The sequence below is a fragment of the Sturnus vulgaris genome, chromosome 8 (genome assembly GCF_052056855.1).
Source record: "Sturnus vulgaris isolate bStuVul1 chromosome 8, bStuVul1.hap1, whole genome shotgun sequence".
In the NCBI taxonomy this organism is placed as follows: Eukaryota; Metazoa; Chordata; class Aves; order Passeriformes; family Sturnidae; genus Sturnus; species Sturnus vulgaris.
Genome location: NC_142250.1, coordinates 29,389,292 through 29,411,657, shown reverse-complemented (window position 1 = coordinate 29,411,657; position 22,366 = coordinate 29,389,292). Strand labels below are relative to the sequence as shown.

Genomic DNA, 22,366 nt, shown 5'->3' with positions numbered 1-22,366 from the left:
GAGTGCAAAACCTCTTTTAGATATTTAAGGATTTTTTTTTCATTGTTAGCATCTCTTATTTTTTGTAAACATGCAATTAATGAAAAATTCCTGGATTTAACTCAAGCTTGGATAATGTTGTCCCATTGTGTTCCACCTGAAACAGTTTTGCAGGTTTGTTTACAAATAGGTGAAATGCTTCTATTTCTTTATATGCAAAAATATCCATACACTAATTTCACTTTATTTGTTAATGCTGTTCATTACTGACTGTTAATAGTTTCTCTGGCCATTTTCAAGTTTATTTTCGAAGAGCTTGTAATGCTTAGAATGCATGGAAATGATCAGCCACATACTTGTCACTAAATTGTCCAAGCCAAAAAAATCAAATGTGAGAAACAGCAGTGACAACCTGCATCCTACAATGAACACATCTTGTTTTAGCAGTAATGGCTTTGTGTATTAATTTAGCAGTGCTCTTTAGTGATGATTCAAATAGAAATTTGTATTTGGCCATGGACATGCTCATAGCCTGAAAAGAGATATTTATTCCATAAAAGTTAAATCCCTACTCCAACTGTTTCTTTGGTTGCTGTTTTCTCATTCTAGAATTAAACTGGTCACACACATTTTTCATGTTTGATCCATTGAAATAAAACTAGACAACTTTTACAGACACGGTTTTATTGAAATTGATGTTTATTAGTTAGATCATACTGCTCTACAGAAAATAATTCTCCTGCTGCTTATAAACATTTTGATCAGCCATATTCAAGTGAAAGAACAAGTCTAAGGGGGAGGGGGAAAGGAAAAGAAAGAAAATGGGAGGAGTAGAGACGGATACCATGCACAATTCTCATGTGACCTGTGGTACTACCTAATTAGAAAACTTAAAGTTTCCATAAACCTTTCAGTGGAAGCAGCAGTATTCCTACTATCACATTTCAATCCGTGTTGGTTGATTTACCTCCATTTGATGAGTAGAACAGAAAATACAACGCACAGTTTTGAGGAAGAAATCTAATGGCACATTGTAAACAAGCACCACCAGTTTAGAAACTGAATGCAAATACAGCAAAGGGGTTTTTCCAATAGATCTTTCTTCATTATGGTACAGGACACATAAGAGAACGCTACTGAACTGCAACCTCAATTATACTGGCCAGCAAATTACCTTTAACCATTAAGTGAGAAAATGTTCTTCAGCACTATTCAGTTTAGCATTCTACACTGTCTCCAGGCTGAAGGTGGTCTGCATGTTGAACTTAGTACTGTGTGGGTTATAGTCTTTGTTTGCAGTCTTAACTGGGGATTGCACCTTAGCTACCGTAGTTCAAGCGTAAAAATACTTTGTCTGTAACACTATATACTGTTGCCAGCGACCCTCTAAATCCTTGAACCAACTGTGTCCTCTGGTGTCACAGAAGATAATGCCAATTTATTGCAATGTGTGGCTTTTTTAACTGATTAAAATTAAGCCGTAAACACGTGACAATGGAATTAGCACATTTAGAGAGTCTGTTTTCCCACATCCCATTTTGCGCTAGTGCGGCTGATCCCTGCAACTCTACGCGGGTGCAATTTTAATGACTTCGCTGGGTTTTGATGTTCTTATGAAAAAGCAGTGCTTGGTGTTTGTGGAGAAGGTAGATATGGAGGCTGAGTAGCTGTGATTGCGGACACTGTGACATCGTCTCTGTTTTTCGATAGGATCGGTGTCATTTTCCTCCCCACGATAAGACACCTCACTGACAGAGCCCGATTAGGGAAAATTTTATTATAAAATTCACTTCTATCGAACAAGGATGGAGTGATAAACAGTTCAGCCTCAGGGAAGAAACAGGAAAAGATTTTTCTTCTCTCTCTCTGTGTCCCTTTTTTGTTTTCCCTTTTTTTCCCCCATTTAAGAAAAATCCTCCCTCCTTGTAGGACTTTTCCTGAACGTGAATGTGTTAAGCTAATAAGAATTCTCCAAATGTAGAGATCAAACACATAGGAATGTTGTTCTAAAAGGAGAAAAGTTGTGTTACCTCACAATTCAAGAATATGATTTTAAAAAGTAAAAAGTGAGGACATTTTCTGAATTACATTTTCTGTCAAATTCATTAAAATCAAAAGTCTTCTGAACAGGAAGCTTAAGCAAACACAATTTTATTTTCCAATATTCACTTACATTTCTCTCTGGTTAGAAAACTGGCAAGCTGCAGGGTAAACAGGGAAAATGGATGCTTGTGGCCCTCTAATGCTTGAAGATGGACTAACCTCCAAGGAAGAACATAAAAGAAATATTGATTTTATCTTTTTTTTAATACTAAAACATCTTTGCTTCTGCGTTTGATAGCTCACAGAGGATACCTCTAACAGGGCATCCAGTGCCATATATGCAACATATTTCTGTAGAGCAATGAGCACAGAGGTAGTCAGTAAATATCATCTCTAGAAGATAGCTTGGGGAACTTGGAGAATGAAGTACAGGTAAACAGAGTAATTAATTCCAGTTCTTATTTTTTTACTTTACATATTTTCTTAATTTACATTACGTCACTGAAACACATTCAGTAACTGATTAGGAAATAAACAGTGCTAATAAGCAATTTTTCTAAAAAAAAAATAAAAAAGAAGAACACAATGGAGAAGAGTGTACTGATGATTTTTTTTCAGGTTTTCAAATCCAAGCTGTAAAAATGCCATAAACCAAATGGTTGTCTTGGTTGCTCAACAATAAAACTTCCAAAGGAAGAAAATCCTAAGTACTGCCATTGTTTTTTTTTTATTTATGTCCAAACTGAAGTCACTACATTGAAACCATTCCCTCAAGATGGTGGCCTCAAAGTTACAGATGCTCCTTAAATGAGTTTTAAGCACTTTCAATTAGAACATTACAAATCTGCTGTCAAAGAGAGCTTTAGCATACAAATCCTTCCGGCAATGTTCTAGATTTGCTTTTATTAAATAACAATGGGAGGATGTTTACAAGCATATATAATTTTCATTAGGCACACTCAACCCAAATACAGTACACATATGATTCAAACTTCAAATAACTTCAGTAGCAGTTGTATCTCTGAAGTAAAAACTTGCCAAAAATGCCTCCTTATTTGGTTAACACATCTTTCTAGAAACTGTGTTTACTGACACCTGTACCCTTATATTAAGCTGAATATAAATATTAACTGAAGAGTCTGCTGAAAGAAAAACTGCGATAAATTTTATGGTTCTATGAAACTACATTAGACTCAGCCACCAAGACAGAGCTCAGCTTCTCTACTTGCAACTTGTATGAAAGAAGAGATAAAAATGTTATTTAACACTCTTGGAATAGTCAAGAAAAAACATGTGTTCCATCTATCTGTAATTTCAAGTTGAGCACACCGTATTTTTAATAACATAGAAATTATTTCAGAAGTCATGATCATACTACCCAGTCTTATCATTAAACACTAGATTCTATCAAATATTATCACCATGTTTTCTGACTGATGATTCAGTTTTATGCTGTGCAGTTCCACACAATCAGAAAAGGATAAATGTTTACAAAGATGACTGCATTACAACAAACATCAGTGTGAAAAAATATGACTAATGAAGGTAAGGCAGATCAATTAAAGGGCAAGTTGAAACTCCAACACATTTCTTTTTAGCCTTCAAAATAAGACTTTTAAACAATGAGTTAGTGATTTCAGTAGGGGAAGTAGGCAGAGGAAAAAAGTGCATCATTTGACTAGTGGTGTGTTAGATAGATTTCCTTCAATAACTTCTTAAAAGAACATTTGCTTCTGATTGACTGTAGCTGCAGCATCAGAGCTGTTAACTGTGTATTAAACATGAAAAAAAATGTACAGCTCAATAACCCCATCTAAACACAGAGGAATTCTAATTAGCAACAACAAGGCAATAAGGCTGTTCTCCCCTACAACTTCTTCCACATAAATGTCTCTAAATCTGCTTGGAACTTATTATCTTTTCTGGGAGGGTGGCAAAAGAAAACTACTCGAATAATTTAAACAGCTCAGTGTTACAAACTCCTTGTGCTAAAGGTGGCCATTCCTCTCCATGTGCAGCCTGAACTGGGAGCTGGTGAGAATGGCAGGAAACGAAGGTGAGATTAGAGCAGAGCATCATTCTGTTCTGTGTAAATACACGGTGCTGCACTTTGCAACAGAAACCAGAGTTATACCTGAACTCCAGTACCCAAGTGAATAATTAGGATCTGCACACAAACACCAGATTTTTTTTTCCCTATAATATACCCAAACAGCAGCATTAACTAGAAGTCTCCTGGAAGGAGCAGTAATTCCCTTTCTCTCTCCAAGACGTAGCACATGACTTGCCTGTGTGGATCTGTGTAGCTATAAATACATTTATCTAGAAGAAATAGTCAAACAGTCTTTTCTAAGAGGAGTGCCTGATTGGTTAGCAGAAAATTGATACAGTGGAGTGAAGAATAACTGATAAAGAGATAATCCAGTGTGGCAATGTAGTTCTGCAGTGCTGTAGCTCCAGCCTTCATTGGGTGGTGAGTGTAGGGTGATGGAAGAAAAGGACAGGCTTCTGTTGTTTGCATTTGAAGTATGAGGGAGACATGGTGTGAGCAAACTTCAGAAGTGAAGAACAAAAGCCCAGTTTTCCTCTACACCATCTTTAACTATATGATGAAGCCTAAAGCCGAAACACTGTGCTATTCCATTTTTACAGCTGATGTTCTCTTTATCTGTTTTTTACCTCTACAAAGCAGAGATGCAAATACCTGCATGTACTTATTCGGTGCATGCACAGCTTCATTTCCAGAGAGAGGGTCAGTGTATATGTTCTAACCTGATCTTAATTTATGCAGTAATTTCCCAGACTGTTACATCACGCTCATTACAGCCATAACCAAACATTTCCCAAGCAGGCTATATTTAGCAAATGTTTAAAATTATTTCTGCAAGGATTAAATAGCCACAAATGATTTTATTTTATTTTTATATAAGTGAATAATTTGGAGAGAATAGTACCTAAGCTGCTGGTGGATCAGAGTATGCCAGTTACAGGAGCACTTAAGCGCCCATTGGCACAGCAAGACTCAAAGACCCGGTAGGTTTCAAAGAAACACTTCTTTTTTTTTCTTTCCCCCCTTCTAGAACTCTTTGCTTTCTAGTAAAGCTGCAACCACAATGTTCTCTCTCTTAATGCCACCATAAAAAATCAAAACACTTTAAAACAAATTGATGTCCTCTTTAATACAGTCATCACATCATCACAGTGCCCTTGCACCCTGCTTGGTGACAACCAGGGGGATGCACACACACATCTCTCTTGCTTGCTCTCTCTCTTTTTTTTTTTTTTTTTTTTTTTTAAGGCATTGAAGCGGGCAACAAAGAAGGAGAGAAAGACTGGGAGAGACACTCAATTGAGATATTGGCACCTTTGATTGACAAGATCTAATCAGCTTATCTCCACACTAATAAAGTTGATGGCCTGTGGAGCTGGTATATGTCCAGCTTCAAGTGAACTTTCAGTAGCCAAAGCCTCAAGGGCCAGGACTAAGACTGAGCTTATCTAAACTGATTTAAATCAATTCCTAATGGGCTATTTCAATTTGATCAATTTGAAAGGTTGGAAACCTGTAACCACTTGACTAAATTGTCTTGATTCGTGCTGGCATCACTGGAGATTTGGTCAGAGGCACAAACTATTTATCTACAATGAAACAATGGAGTACAACTGATACACTTCTGACATTATTTCACCTGCCTTAAGGTACTGTTCAGTTTATTACAAATTGGGTGTTTTACAGAGCAACTTCTCTTGTACTCAACAGAACACTTTTGAAGTATGATGTTAGAAAATGGGTAGTGAATGCCACAAGCAAAATTCCCTATGTCATGAAAAGGAAACAATTGGCTTTGCTTTTCTAAATTAACAGACTCCTTTATGTGTTTTGAGGGACTGCCTGTCCCACCAAAGGTGTTATGGCAGAATGGAACGCTATGAAAGGAATGACTTGAGCATTCAGATAGATTTCATGCATTATCAGTAGAATTAAACAATTCACTTCTGAAGTTCTTGGAATTCATTTTGCAAAGCTCAATGCACTTTCAACTCCATAATAACATGTCAAAGAAACATATGTGGCTATATGTACTACATCACATGAGGAAAAGGGCTTGCTGCTTCTTTCAGGGTAAATCACTGCTTTTAGGAATGCAGAGAATTTCTGAATTAAGCATTCCGTTATCCATATAAAAATTAATATTTTTAGGAAAACATAGTATTACTAAACAAACATGAGGTGGAACTATATAGTCATATGTACTTTACAGATCTGAGAAAGCATGAGCAGTGAAACCAAATATAAGTATTTTTCAGTCAATAGCACACATGAACACCTTAGGAATGTCTTGTGTTTAATGGAGGTAATTTAAGCACTTTCCAAAGGAAGAGTTTTTTGGTATTAATGCTAGATTATAAAAAACCCTAAGCAATATTTTCATTCAGATTGTGGTTTTCAAGTTGTAATTGCTTTATACAAAATCCACTCTAGTGTTATCACTCAATATCATCTTCACTGCTGTACATCTGAAGATAATTTTGCAATAAAACTTAATTGATAGAGCTTATTTTTCACTAATCTCCTAATATAGAAAAATGAAAAAGTACTAACAGTACATATTATAAGCTATGACCCTCACAGTGCAGGATATTTCTAGTTTATCAAACTAGAATAGATCCATTTTACAGCATCAAATATTTTATATACTTTAATAATGTAGAGACTTTTTCCCCAAATAGGAAGTAAATGGAAAATTCCATAATAAAGGAAAATGTGGAGAGTAAAAGTCATTCACAAAGAGGATAGGCAGAACATCTCATCTCATAACATTACTAGCTTGTGCCCCACTGACCATTAGTGCAAAATTTCAAAACATTTCAGTTATGGAAATCAGAAAGTCTGCCATCAGTGACATCTATTAAGAAGTTAAATTCAGTGATTTTATAATTATAAACTGAACTCCTTATGATGTACTTCATAAAGTGGACTCTGAACATGACTCTTTAAAAATTAAAACATTGTGGATTATTTTATATTTCCTTCTCCTTTGGCTAAGTTAGACATGGTATCGGTCCTACGACTTCTCATCAGTCAAGTAAACAGTTCTAGTGATTACAGAGAATATCAGAAGAGAAAATAAAGCATTAGATGTTCATAGATGAGGACTGGAATTCTGAACTCATAAGGCTTTTTCTTGGACGTTAGTACACCTCAAAGACAGTGCTTCCAGAGCAGAAAATTCCCTTGGTACCAGCCAGCCATTAAGACATCATGAGAAATGTCCTGTGATCCTGAGCCCTGGGGTCACACTGCAGCACTCTGTTCCCGAGCAGAGTAGGTAACTTCTGTCTTGAAAAATAAATGGTCTGCAGAGTCAGGGAGCTACATTTGGCTCACAATCAACAGTTTGTCTGCTTGCCCAGACTCTGTTCCCAGTTCTACAAAAATCAGCTGGAATGGACAATTTGACACTTTGAACATCTGGGTACTGCTCTGCGATCTTTGGAGGCTGAAATGAGATAAACTTAAACTGTAAAACTGAGATTATCTCTCTACTCCTGCAGTGTGACTTTGAACTTTCCTTCCTCCCCAGATCAGCCACTTTCCTGCACCATTTGTGTTCTGGTCTCTTGCAGAAGGATCCAAACTTATTGATTACTCAGACATGACTCAAAACAACACAGAGAATCAAGGAAAATGCTCTTATTACTCCGGATGTCTATACAGGTTTTAAAATACTACCTTTCCTGATTATTCAGGACTTCTTTAAGACAGAAAAGATACTCAAAATAACCAGAAACATCTTTCTAGACCTGCACAGGCCTATTTTTCTGAACCTCTTTGATTAACCTAGCTTGGTGCTGCCTTACCTTTTTCTATTTTTAATTTAACATCACTGTGCTTTCTTTCTATCAACAGAATGAGTATAATATCATTGTTTCTGTCTCTCAAGAGGATTATATGGATGCACATATGAAGTTTGTGCACAGTGCCATCAAACTGGCAAAAAAATTGCAACAACTTCAGTTGTAAAAATGCAAGTAAGGCCTTATTTTTGCATTAAAATACCTCTCATAATGTCATTTAATGATGGAAAAGTTTCCTAAACAGAGTCATCAGCTTGCCAGGATCACTACAGATGTATCAGACAGAATTAACCACTGTAAAAGGCTGGAAGACTTGTGCTTTGTGTAGAAGACACTACTCTCCAAACCAAACCAGCCTCTGCATTTTTGGGCAGTCAAATCATAACAAGGCTGAAGTAATACTAAATCATTGATGAGGTTTTTAAGTTTAAATACCAAAGTGGCATATATGCAGAAGAACTGTTGACATTTTAATTTCAGCAACAGGCATTTTTTAGGCATTTCAAACTCTGTAAAACCTGACATTTCAGTGTTCATATGCAAAACCATCTATAATACAAAACAACACCTCTCCACCAATACTTTGTCATTTAAAACTTTCTTCCATGTTATATAGTCACATAGTAACATTTCAGAACATATTATTGCCTAGAAACCTGTCATCCTTATGTAAATAGGAAAATCTGCTGCATATTAATTATGCTTTTTTTATAGTGATCATTTTCAGTCTCCTTGTTTCCAGTAGTCAGGTTTTTCACTCCCTTTATTATTCATGTAGATATCTTTTCTGGCAGGTAAAATATAGTACTTTTATGCAATGTTTTGATAAAGCACACTAGAGAAAATGAAATTAAATTAACTGGACTACCCCAAAAAGAAAAACAATACAGGTGAAATACAACTGTTCAGGGTATTATTTCATGACATATGGGAACTAACCTGTACTGCTCCTCAATTATTCCATAATGTATAATGTCTGTATCCCCAACCTTCTAACAGCTGGGATTGAAATGTTTTGACATGATGATCTCTAGGTGGCAATACTGAAAGCATTAAAATATAGATATAAATAGGTGATAATGAAGAACAAAATGTGTACCATTTTCTTGCAGTCATAGTTTGCAAATTAACAAGCCACTATTGATTTTTCTTTGAGGTCAATAACAGCATTTATTGATCCAAGAAGTTAATACTCACTGAGGTCAATATTATATCTCAGGGGTCAACATATCTGGATTCTGACTTCTAGTTCCTGTCCATATATAAATATTATATAAATAAAACGGGAAAATTTCATCTTTGGAGATAAAGCACTGTATTTGAGAGGATACAAACTCCTCAAAACATTAAAACTTAAGAACAGTCTACCTGGATAATTTTCAAGCAGCTCTCAAACACTTAAAACCTTAAAATCTAGAAGTACTGTCTTCATGAACTGTATCTTCAGCTCTGAACTTAACATCTCTCAAGTAAAAAGTGGTCATTCATTGTGCTATTTCCCCACAGCAAAAGTGAAACCATTTCAGAGACAATTCAATATCAAGGGACATCAACATATTTACCAAACTAAACTAAAATTCATTTAAAAATAATAGTTGAATAATAGTTGTGGTGCTTTTGATTTTGCTTATTCCCCATTCTTTCCAACATGATCTCAGGGAAAATCAACAGAAACTTTCCTGCTGCCTTCAACGAACTCTGGATTGGGCCCTTGTAAAATCACATGAAGTTTTCTTCTGTAGTTTGTCATCCACACATTAACATGTCTAAAAAAACTAGAAATGAGCAATTAGTCTCCTGATAAATTACTCTGATAAATATCAATGAAGCTGTAGCACACTTTTGGAAAATGACAGGGAAGGTAATAAATTTCAGAAATGCCAAGCTCATACAGGAAATTTTGCATCTCCACTGCAAAAAATGGTCAATAACAGAACATCTCAAAATATGAAAGTTATATATTAGCTTTGTAAGGAATTGTATTTTGTGTGACGAGATACTATTAAACTTACAGCACAAACGAGGCACATTGTGGCAAGCATTTAAATTGGTTAAAAATGATACTCCAGAACTTTACTAATACTCATCACATTTGCAGAACTCTACAATTCAGGAACTTTCTACCATTATGCAAAGCAGAAAATGTTATTTTACGCATGAATAAGCTATAACAGAAAAACAGATAGTCCACAAATTGTACAGAACTAAAACTGTTAATACACCAGCTCCTGAGCTGTGTAGTAGGAATGAGTGAAATATGGATCATCTGGCTTTTGGCACCAGGACTTTTCTTTGAGTGCTTGAGCAAGCAAAGAGCCCATACAACAGGAGACCATAGAAAGCTATTTTCATTGTTAATTCAGTATTTTACCTTCCTGTATCAAAATTTTGCTTCAAATTTCATAAATTCACAAGGCAAATATTTAAAACACTCATGTTACCAAAACGTAGTAGTTCCCAGACAAAATGTACACATAATGGTGCAAGTGTGCTCTGCAGAGCATTATAGATTAATAAAAAGTTCTGTTACAAAAGGTCTAAGTTTCTAAAATGTTTTAAGAGATATGATCATGCAATATCTATCCATGTATCTAACAGAAAAATGGAGTAAAGTAGTAAGCATTGTTCTTTAAAAACATACAGAAATACACGACTGATTTAATTTAGAAGTAAAAAAGTACAGTCAATTTTAATTTGAACCACTAGTTACAATTACTTTCTTAATTAAACATCCACTCTCCATTTTTGCATAGCTGCTAAACCTGGCAATTTCCACCAAAAGAAAAGAAAATCTTTCAAACTCAGTTTTGTCCCTCTGGGTGGTCAGGAGGACATGCCACACCTCCATATATTTCTTTAAGAGCTACGTAGGTTGTGGCATATTCTTCTTTGTTTCCATGGCTTAATTAATTTCAACTTTGAATTTTAAGAAACTTTCTTGGAAAAAGGAGATCGGAAACATTATTTTCTTGTTTTAATAGCTGAATAAAATAACTAAAAAAATGTCATCAACATAGGGAAAAAACAAAGTTTATCCAAGCATATTTTACATTTACAAATGATTAATTTATTCCACAAATTTAGTGTCATTTCCATTTCTATGGGTGAGGTTTTAAAGAGCATTTGTGAATGTTTTCTCCAAAGATTAATCTTAAAATGTTAAAATTAACATTTATTCTGTTATAAGTACAGTAAATACTTAATCTAGTTCATGACATATTTATAAAGTTTATGCTAGAATACTTGTATAGAACATTTTATGAGTATGCAATAAAAAACCCTTCACTTGAATTATTAACATTTGAGCAATACTCTGACTTGCCATTTTAAACTCATTTGTGAAAATATCATTGTTTCTAGACTGGAGTTAAAATACATCCTCCTCATAAAATTGAAAGCAGTTAATTTAAAAAAAATAATAAAATAACAAAAAAAAAATGTGGTCTCTATGTTTCATTCTTAACACTTCTATACCTCATATTTCACTATTGAAAAGCATGGCACTAAAACAGAAAAATCACTTACATACGGAGTAAAGCAAATACAATAATTTTCAGAAAATTTCTCAAGATGGCATTCCAGCCAATTATTACAGTAGACAAGTTCTAAAACATTCAACACATGGAAATCTTACAGCACTCAATTATAAAAATCAGATTAATACTTTCAAGACATCTGTAATGAAAACTCTGAATTACTGTGAATAACAAAAAATCAAAACCTAAACAATAGTCTCATTCCAACTGTTTTGCATGTTGGCTCTCTAGATCCTGCAACAGAGCTAAATAGAAGCCAAATCCCAAACACGTGAACACTTGAAAACTTCAGTTTTAGAGAGTCATAGACTCCATAAAATATGGAAAAATTCACCCCAGGAGAGACCAGCCAAGTAGATATAAGAGATTACCTTTGTACCATCTTTATCTTTGCAAGATATGTGATGTAAATTGAGAAATTTATTTCACAAAAATGCAAACCACAACAATTAGCTACTCCTGATCCCTCGATTTGGACATAATTCGACATGAGGGAGCTCGACCTCCATCATGAAAACAAATTCTTACCTTGCAAACCTTTTTGGAAATGTACTAAGCAAAACAGAGAGAGGTTGTCTGGTCACCATTGATAGACTGGCCTGAAGTTGTGCCAGGAGAGGTTCAGGTTGGATATTAGAATATTCTTCACCCAGAGGGTGGTTGGGCACAGCAGCAGCCTGGCAGTGCCCAGCTTGGACAATGCTCTCAGGCACACGGGGTCATTCTTGGGGTTGTCCTGTGCAGGGCCAGGAGTTGGACTTGGTGGGAACCTGTGAAATTGAGAGTTTTGGGCTTTCTGTGCTGACAGGCACTGACCCCCAGGAAAATACTACTTTTGACCTGAGGCCATGGAGAAGGCTTCTAAAATTGAATGCTAAAACTAGAATCACTGGTGTATAGTTGGAATAGAAGTGTGTGATATCACACGGTGGAAAATTTAGAATTTAAGGTTTTAGAATATAGTAATATATATAAAGCAAAATGAAGGTTTTAGGGTGGAAGTTTCTTCTTCACCTTTTTCATAGGTCTAGGTGAGATTTTATGTAATTGGATAAAAAATTCCACATTGCAGGCCATGGATAGCTGGTTATTTGGTTAAAAGTAAAAATAATTTAGATGTTGTTCTTAATTAAACAGTTTGAGCTTAAAAGGCCTTGTAAAGAAAAAGATAAATTGCCAATTTTAGCTTGTTAGCTAAAAGTGCTGCAGAACTCACCGTAATATAAATAAGAATTAATAAACATCTGAGTCTGAACACGAAATACTATTTAATCCCAACTCTGGCAGAAAAAAAACCCAAAACATAATAGGACGTGATGAACTCTATGATTCCTATGGATCCCTTCCAACTCAGCATTTTCTATGGTTCTGATTCTTCCCTAGAACACTCATCAATGTGTCAATCAATGTGCATGTGCCCACATACACTTGAAATTTATTATGTAAATATTTATGCTCTGCCAATAACTGTGCATTTTTATAACCATGACAATTCATTACATTTGTTAGGATTAAGCCAAGAGTGTAAAATTCCATATCAAAATTTACATTTATGTTTTAGGGGGTAGTGAAATATGATGAGGTAAAGAGAAAACGGCAGAAAAAGAACCACAATGTGACAGACAGCTGATGCTTCGAATTGGAGCAAAGAAAAAGTTTGCAAAATATGGAAGGGACACAAAATCACAGAAGAAAACAAAAAGGTTTTCTTGAGTCAAGAAAGGATACAGAGAAATAAGAATGTACAGATGTGTATAGCTGGCCTGTGACTGATGCAAGATAGTCAATGTGGATTTTCAAAACCATGAACTACAATTTTGTTGGTCTACAGTTCCTCACAACAGTTAGTAGCCAATAACCAGAAGTAGTTTCTCAAAACAAGACTGTAACACCTCAAAGAAAATCACAGTGCTAGTTCAGAGAGATGAGTGGTGCTGCAGATCAGCAGTTCCACTCACATTGACAGGATGAAGTCAAGCCAGTCAGTAAAGAGCTTCCAACATGGAACTCCTAAGTTTTGATATAAAAATAGAGATTGGATGGTCAGCAGTACTTGCACAAATCAGAGGTTATGTCCTCATCTGATGCACATTACAGAAGCTGACATTTCAACTGTAACTGGACTAAGGGACCATAATGTTCAGCACTTCTCAAACTGACTGCTTGCTCATACAACACATGGATAATTTATGGACCATAAATGTCAGTAATTGGAGGAGAAAATAAGCACACTATAAGCTGTGTAGTATGCTCTGACTTCAATTATATGAAGAAATACCTAGACAAGGTGCTCTTCCATCATTCCACACTGTGATAGAATGATGTTTTTCAATTCTGTGTTTGTATGTCCTGGTTCAGGACAGTAGCTTGGGCTTCTCGTCCCTGTCCCTGTATTTCCACATAAAAAACCCCAAAAAACAAAAAACCAAAACCAAAAAAGGCATTTATGTAACTGTAACTCTTCAGTCCTGAGATATAAAAGGGCAAAATACTGTGCTTGAAAGATGATCTACCATAAAAATCTTTTTGATGTTGGCTTTACCTAGAAAAGCATGGTCAGTACAGATATATTTTTTAATATTAAACTTCATCTTTTAGTGCATTTGGAGGAAAACAATGTTAGCCTGTCAGGAAGCAGGGGTAGAAAGCTTCAAACAAGAAATATAAAAAAATCCCCAAAACACAGGTGAGCTTTCTCAAGTCTAAGCTCATCAACTTCTCTTCTTGATGTAAGTGGTAATATAAAAAAAATCTTTGCCAAGCAAGACCTCATGCTGTGCAAATTCAGCTGTGCCCATGTAGCAAAAAATCTGTTTAAAACTATTGAAAATCTGATTGTTTACTTAAATACCAGAAACAACAATTCACCAAAGTCTGTTTTTTTCAACAAAATATACAGCTGATGTTCTGTGGAGAATGAACTCACCAAATGAAGTCATTAAATTAGCAGCATATTAATATATTTGAGGTCAAAAGGTGGACTTGTAATTCCATTCAGCTGTACTCTTTCAAAAGTCACGACAGACTGACTGTCACTGCCAGGTCAGTATCACTTGGAACCAATTCCTTTCACTTGGTGAAAGTTCAAAAGGAGTTCTAGTGGTATATAGGATGGGAGGGAGAGAATAAATCATAAGTAAATAGGAACAGTGTTTAGGGATAATATATCAAAATTTGAGTTCTACTCATTAAACTTAACTAGCAATTCTCAACTATCTGAAACTTTCTGGACAAACTTTCTACAACTCACTTTCCTCAGGGTGAATATGCAATCTAATAAAGAGATTTTCTCAGGCCTATACAAGTTTGAACATTTACTTGCTATGGGCTTGACTTGTCATTTTTTGTCCACCTGTTGAAATGGATTTTCTGGACAAGCTATGTCAGATGAAATTCTGACATCTCTTGGAGACACCTAAGCATGAGAGTGCTGAGTGGCTGAGAGTGTTAACAGATAAGGAAAGAGAATATATATATATATATGGAGGACAGACAAGTGGTGGCTTTCTCCATTATCTCTTTTTCAAACCAAGGTAGTTTGGAGAGTTTACTCATGCTGCTGGAAACAACAGATACTGCTCATTTATCTTTTTATTTTTATCCTTCTTTCTTTCATTTGCCTTACCTGCTCAGAACCAGAAAAAAAACCTCTGAAATATTATCACAGAGGGGAAAGCTCCCTGAGGCTAAATAATTTCAAGATTGAAAGAAGCAGGTAGTGTAAGTTCAGACCAAAAAATAACCATATACCTTGACTTGATTTTCTCACATTCTTATTAGGACAAAAAAGTCTTCAAAAGCTTTACTACAGACTTAAGAATAAGCTACAAGGAATACCTTCATCAGTAAACACCATCTTATATGAATAAATACATTAAAGAGAGAGGGTCAGCACCAAAAAAATTATGCTGAAATACTGTTTTCTCTGATTCAGTTAGAGGTTATTTCCTACAGTCTACACAGTAGAGATGGTCCAATAGAAGGGCTGTAAAAGAATGCTTTAATGTTATCTTCTGAGTTCAGCTTATAATTCAGATATTAATATTATTCACAGGTATTCTATGACAAATGCAAGATATTTGTGAAAACATATACAGATTGCAGCCTGTGTGAGCATTTGTCTGGCACACACACGGGAAGTATGTACACAAAAAGTTTCTGATAACTGAAAAAAAAATGTTTTCATCATTCTAGCATGGAATAAAAATTCACAGAACTATGTTTTCTATTACATATAACAAAGCATCTTTATAAGGTTATTGCAATGTTTGGTCATCCAAAAATCAGTCTTAAGTAAACTTCAACTGCATGCAAGTTCCTAACTGACTGAAGTTAAGTTGTCCCAGGATGTGTGGTACAATAATGAATTCCTGCACATGTAAAATAACCTGTGACTTCTTCCAAAACAGAGGGTAAAATGGTCAAATTTGCATCACCATTTTTTCCTACTGTAACTTAGCAAATATGTACTACTAAACAGATTTGACATTCTTTATTTGCTGCATTAATGATATAATCCCAAACCTACTGAGGTGAAAGGCAAGCCCTCTTTTTATTGGAGATCCATTTGAAAGGTGCTGAGTACCAAAAGGTAATGTTTTAACAGAAATAGTCTTACAATTCTATAAAGTAAGTTTTTCCTCATCTCTTCAAAAAAGTAGTTGGAAAGGGGTTCGTTGGTACAGTACTCTGAAAATTAATGAAAATTCAGAATTTCCTTACTTTATGGCAAGTACTTTATGTATTTAAAATTATAAGAAAATACTAAAATAATCTGTATCCTGCATTTGAAACATAGAAAATGCAGAGGGCCATGGAGCAGAGGGAACAGAATATCACAAGACAATGCTGGGTAAGGCACTGGATGAACTTTTCATGACCACAAAGGTGCAAGGCCCATACTGCTCCTGAATCAAACCCTTAAGATGAAACACAGAGCTAAGAAAATTGGTGCCAGAATTAGGATTAATATGCAAAGGAGTATCTGAATACAGAGAAAGGGTGTTAAAGGGCTCGAATTGGGAAGGTCAGAGCTGGGCAGGATGGTGAGAGGGAGGAGGTGGCACTAGGGAGCTGCAGGGAGCAGCTCAGTGACTAAACAAGCAAAGAACCATCAGGAAATATTAAAGCTGAAGGTGCAAAAAGCCCTTCCCTGGTACCAACAGCTGCAAGGTAAAACACTAAGGAATGCAACCTGAGTAATTTGGTCTCTCTGTGCCCTCTCAGTGCTGCTTCTGACTGTTTATTACAAGGCAGCAGCACAACCCAAACATGATTCCTCCCCATGACCGTGCAGCTGGGATACTCCTGAGGCCTGACATCCCCAGAAACAAAAATCTCTCCCTATTTCTTTCCCCTCACCACTTTAAAGCCCAGACTACGAAGAAGGGCAGAGGGCTTAGAGATGTAGGAATTCAATATGCCACTTCAAAATGAATTTCTGAAACAATAAACAGATTTTAATAGAAATCAGCCAGAAGAGGAAAAAAATTATATATGAAACATGAAATACTGCTGCTAGCAGAAGAAACAGGGATCATGAAAAAGCTCTCTCTGATGGTGACTGGAAACTGCATAAAAACTCATTTCACTACAGAAACTTTGGATTAAGATTTCAGTAGAAAGATGTTCTGGCATATCAAAGAAACACCTGAGGAGGAGATATTGGTATATGCTCCAGAACTCAGAAGCCCTCTTTCTCTAATGAAAGGTTTTACACACAGTATTCACATATACATGTATGAATAATTCATTAGAGATGAAATAGGTAGATATTAAGTGTAAATATCTAGGACAGGAATAGCCTTTTTTATTTAAAGCAAGGGGCACTAGAAGCAAGGTCCTGATTTTCAAAACTTGGTTTCCATTTCCATACTCTTCGTTACTTGGAGCTCAAATGTAATCAGAATATGCACGCACTTGAAGACAGAACAGGAGTGTGAAGGTCCAAGAGATATTAACTAAGTCAAGCAAATTATATATATATACAAAATTACAACATAGGAGAAACAGCAACATTTCCACTAATCTAATGTAGCCCTATATGTATGAACATTAGGATTTGTTATTTTGTTAAACTAACATTGGGTGTTAGAGCCATTTAAAGTTTTTCTAAGCTGAGCAAAACACTTTTCATTCTATTGTACCTGTAAACTCCAGCCCTTGCAACTGTAATGGAATGAAACAGTTTAGTAAATATTCTTATTTTAATTGTAATGGTTTAATGGTTAATGGCTTCATTTTAACTGTTTAATGGTTAATATGTAATGACAGTTCTGCTGTGCATCTCATTTATGACACCTGACCAGCACAGCCACCCCTGAAATATGGAGGGGGAAGGTCCTTCAGGGCAGCTGCTTTGGGATTCAGATTGTTCCACCAGTAATGGAGTGAGAAATCCAAATCTGTGACATGCTGCTGTGGACAATGTGCTTGTTCATCAAATTCCATTACCCATATCTGGCAGGATACCTCCTGGAGTTGTGTTAGAAGAGTTCCCTTTTCATGCTAAAGTCATTGAACTTGAAGACTCCTGCCTTCAGAAGCACCTTATTTGTTAACATAATTTCACTGATGTGTTTACTGCACGTTCACTCAGTGCTGCATCCAAATAAGACAATAACTGATATTATTTCATAAAGAAGCAAACACACATCTTAGTCTAAAGAGATTCCTATTTTTTTTTCCAGCCAGTAGGCTGCCAGTGCTTTGAGATGGGTCTGACTATCTGCCTGTAGGCCACCACAACATTACACTGTGTATTTATGGCTCAGTCCAGAAAAGGTTTGACTGTAGTTCATCACAACAGGTGAAAGACACTAAAATTTGCTTGGATCCCTTAGTAACAAGAATTATTGATGTTACAAAAGAGTGGAAAATAAGCTGTTATATCTCTTGCTGAGAGATATTTATCCTTTAGCTGTTTCAAAGTAACATATTCCTGAGATTTCCAATGAGTAAGGAGGATTGAAAAAAACAGTAATAATTTTAAGCAACCTCAACTTGTTTCATAATGATTTTTTGTATATGGAACAGGAGACTTTTTCTTCCTTTGATTTCTTTACCTCTAAAACACCATGTTTACATGCTACAAAAGGGGTATAAAATAGATGTCAAGGCAAAGTTTTAAAGATTAAGTACAAAGAATAGATATATTATCCAAAAACTCTTCTAGTAGCACAGATATTTCAGAGATTCAGAGCCACAGCATAACATCCAATAATCATCACTCAGAGGCAAGATCAACACTTCTCAAATTACATGCACTGAAAGCTACAGAAACATCTAAGGGTGGTAAAGGACAAAAATTAATACTTGCAAGACAGTTCTTCCCTGAAATCCTGGAGAGCATTCAATGGTTGGATCTCTCTCTCTCTTACAATGTCCTGAGACAAGGTGAAATCTACATTATATAAACACCACGGGTTTTTTTCCTGGAAGACATCTGGCAGTTGTGAAGAATTTGGTGAAAGCAATTCAACTGCAGTGTACAATGGTCCTCTACAACAAGGTGTGCTCTTCTTCTCCTTGACAGTGTTTTACATTTCCATGCCAATTTTATCACTAAAGATGAATGAAGCATTTTAAACTATTCCTCATTCAAAATACTCCTGTCTGAGCAAACATATCTAAGACTCAACAAAGAGGGGTATACCTTAATATGCTACATTCTGCAGACAAAATAGGAAGGAAGTTCTAGAATTCATTTTGTGAACTGTGGAAATCTGAGCATGGGAATAGAATTAGGCCCCCTCAAAACCAGGAAGAATTCTGTGATTAATCAGGATTAATTTGACAAGCTCTCTTTTTGACTGAAAGCAGCAATTTTCATGCATACTTAAAATCTTTCTCATATTCTGAGGCTATATGGTCAGACTAAGTGGCCCAAAATTAAGGGTTGCAAATAACGAGTGGTATTGGAAAATGCCTATTTACAAGGGTCTTTCTTACAACGTCTTTCTTACAAGCAAAGCAGATTATAAGATAAAACCAGAAACACAAGAAATATTTTTTAAAACAGTGATTTGAATTTAAAAAGCAGATGAGTGCACCTTGTGGTGTTATCAGCCATTATTAAAAACTTGGTACAAGCAATGGAGACCTCTAAGATTCAAACATCTGATGGTTTCTCTTTATGTCATGAGACACTTCCGTCGAGTTTTTGCCATAAAATTCAGGCAATATAAAAGCATTAACTCACAGGTTTACCAAATCAAACACCTGTTCAATTTGCAACATACCCCTACAAATGTTTAGAAAAATGTTCCTCTGCTTACAGTAGGCCTTGAGTACTCCAGAACTGGTTGCCAGATACAAAAGGCTTTGCATAGTCCTTCGGGAGTGGGAGGTTTCTGCACAGATTTAAACATCCTCAGCATCAACAAATGACAGCAGACAAACTATGAAAGCCTGACAGTGCTGGATTGCCTTAGTGATGGTGACATAAGTGGCATCCTGGTTCAGCCATGAATCAATGACATTGCTCAAAGAAGGAAGTCAGACCTTCCAACAGATCTCAGCTTGTATGAACAACTGTACATAAGATGAAAGGGCTTATCAATTTAGAGATGCAAACAGGAAAAAAGCTTCTAATTTATCATGGTAAGTTTCAGGAAGTGTGATGTGAAATTGCATAAAATTACTTATGTCAGATTAATCCCTAGATGATCACAGGGGCAGGTTAAAACAGTATATGTATTTTTGCTGATTAAGGTAATAAAAAAGACCCAAATGTGACTTATTCCAGAGGTGAAAATCATCCAGCTTCATTATGCAACATACATATCCATAAAGTGAAAAGACACCACATAAATAAAGTAGAATAGATACTTAAGGGTTGTCACATCCACCTCACAGAATCACAGAATGGCTGAGGTGGGAAGGGACTTCTTGAGATCACCTTGTCCAACACTCTGCCCTAGGTCACCCAGAGTCAAGACTGTGCTCACCTGGATTTTGAGTATCTTCTGAGATGAAGAGTTGACAATCACTCTGAGTTATCTATTTCACTCTTGGACCACTACCACAGTAAAAAATTATCACGTTCTGATGGAATTTCACAGGTAATAATTTGTGCCTCTTGATTTGCCACTGGATATTACTGAGAGGAGTCTGGCTCCCTATTCTTCATCCAACCCACAGCTATTTGTACATGTTGATAAAGTCCTCCAGAGCCTTCTCTTCTCCATACTGAACACTGTTTGCTTTCTCAGCCTCTCCTCACATGAAAGATGCTCCAGTCCCTTAATTCAGTTCATGGTCCTTTCCTGGACTCACTCCAGTAAGTCAATGCCTTTCTTATACAGGGGAGCCCAGACCTAGAAACAGCACTACAGAAGTGGCCTCATCAGTGCTGTGTAGAAAAGTTCTTTATGAATAGAAATAATAAAAAAGGCAAGACATGGTCTGAGGAGTCTGCTCAAAGAACTGAAAATGCTTTATTTTATTGTGAGACCTCAACACACAACAATCAAAAGTAATTCCAAAATTAAGTTCTTTTGTTGCACTGAATTAATCTAAATTCTCTTGTACCTAGGATCATTGTGATCCATGCCAGAATTAAAATAATCCATCCGTTTCCATAAAAATTTTTGGAAAAAATCTACATTACAATGAAGTAAATATTTCCAAAGTCATCATCTTGAAATTATCTAATATTAAGAAGTCATATAATATCACTCCACTCCTACTCTTTGCAGAGTTTTGAGAACAAGAATTATACACCTCTCTCTCTCTCTGTGCATGAGATAAAAAGTAGGGACAGACACAAAGATGGGGTGAATTAGTGACTCTATGGAATTCAATGCAGTTTCACCTGGTTTTGATACCAAAAGACACCGTTTCCATATAAATATACATTTGCACTCCAACCATATTTCTCAGAAATCACCATGGAGATATGCAACCAAAGTTAACATGATCATCATCTCCATAAAACAAATTCCACATGGAGTAAAAAAGGATATAAGATATCTCCTTCACAAAAGTATCACTCTGAATTTTTATATACTGCTTCTTTGTGAAAGAAATCCAGGCTCAAGTAAAGCAGATCAGGAACCATTTTTGACAAGTTTAAAATAGTCCTTCTAAAAGCAAGTTATTGACCATTTATAGAAAATCTGCAGGAAAGGAAACTTAATTGCTATCATATGTCTGTCTACATAACGTGCCATCCACCGGCACAAAAGAATTAATGCTCCTGGTCCCCTCCAAATTCTGCACTGTATGTTCCATACATCCATTTCATTATTGTGCACAGTGCTAAGCCCAGAATAATTAAAATGCAGGCACTTTAGTACTACCATTTATTTAGCATAGCCATATTTAACTCTACAAGGGTTGAACTCAATTTTCCTCTTATAAGGTTTGAATTCTAAAAAATACTTTGGATATGTATCATTTAATCGGGATTCTCCACCAGAAAATTATTAATGGCTCAAACATATATTTTTTGAAACTTTCTTCAACTTTAAACAGCTTTATTTAAAGGGATTAGACTTTGAAGGCTTAACTGTTGCTGGTTTAAAAAAAAATCCTCTATAAATTGCTAAAACTTAATAAAACGTTTTGAAAATACAAACTGAAAAGTTGTAGTCAATTAAAAACCCCACTAATTCAATAATTGCACTGCAGTTCAGCCTTCTCCCTTAATTTTATTCCATCTGTATATTTAGGGATGTGATTTGTTTACCTCTTTCATTGCACAGAAACAGCTGCATAATCAGTCACTAAACTGATTGCAAGAAAATTGAGCTGATAACCTTATTATATATCAAGTGTAGTTAATACCTTATACATTTACTAAAATGAATTTTTTTACATATATGAATGAAAGTAAAAGACAAAAACAACTGGAGTCTGCAGTGTGTGCTAGCAATCATTGCGGGTGGGTAAACTGACAACACGTAACTGCATATTAAGACAAATGTAGAATTTAGACGAAGTATTCC

General features: G+C 35.7%; 1 protein-coding gene across 4 annotated transcripts in view; it reads right to left on the bottom strand.

Moving 5' to 3' along the window:
* The window catches only part of VTI1A (vesicle transport through interaction with t-SNAREs 1A), a 258,318-nt gene that overhangs the window by 174,106 nt on the left and 61,846 nt on the right, over nt 1–22,366 (bottom strand). The gene's annotated exons all lie outside the window — the stretch shown is intronic.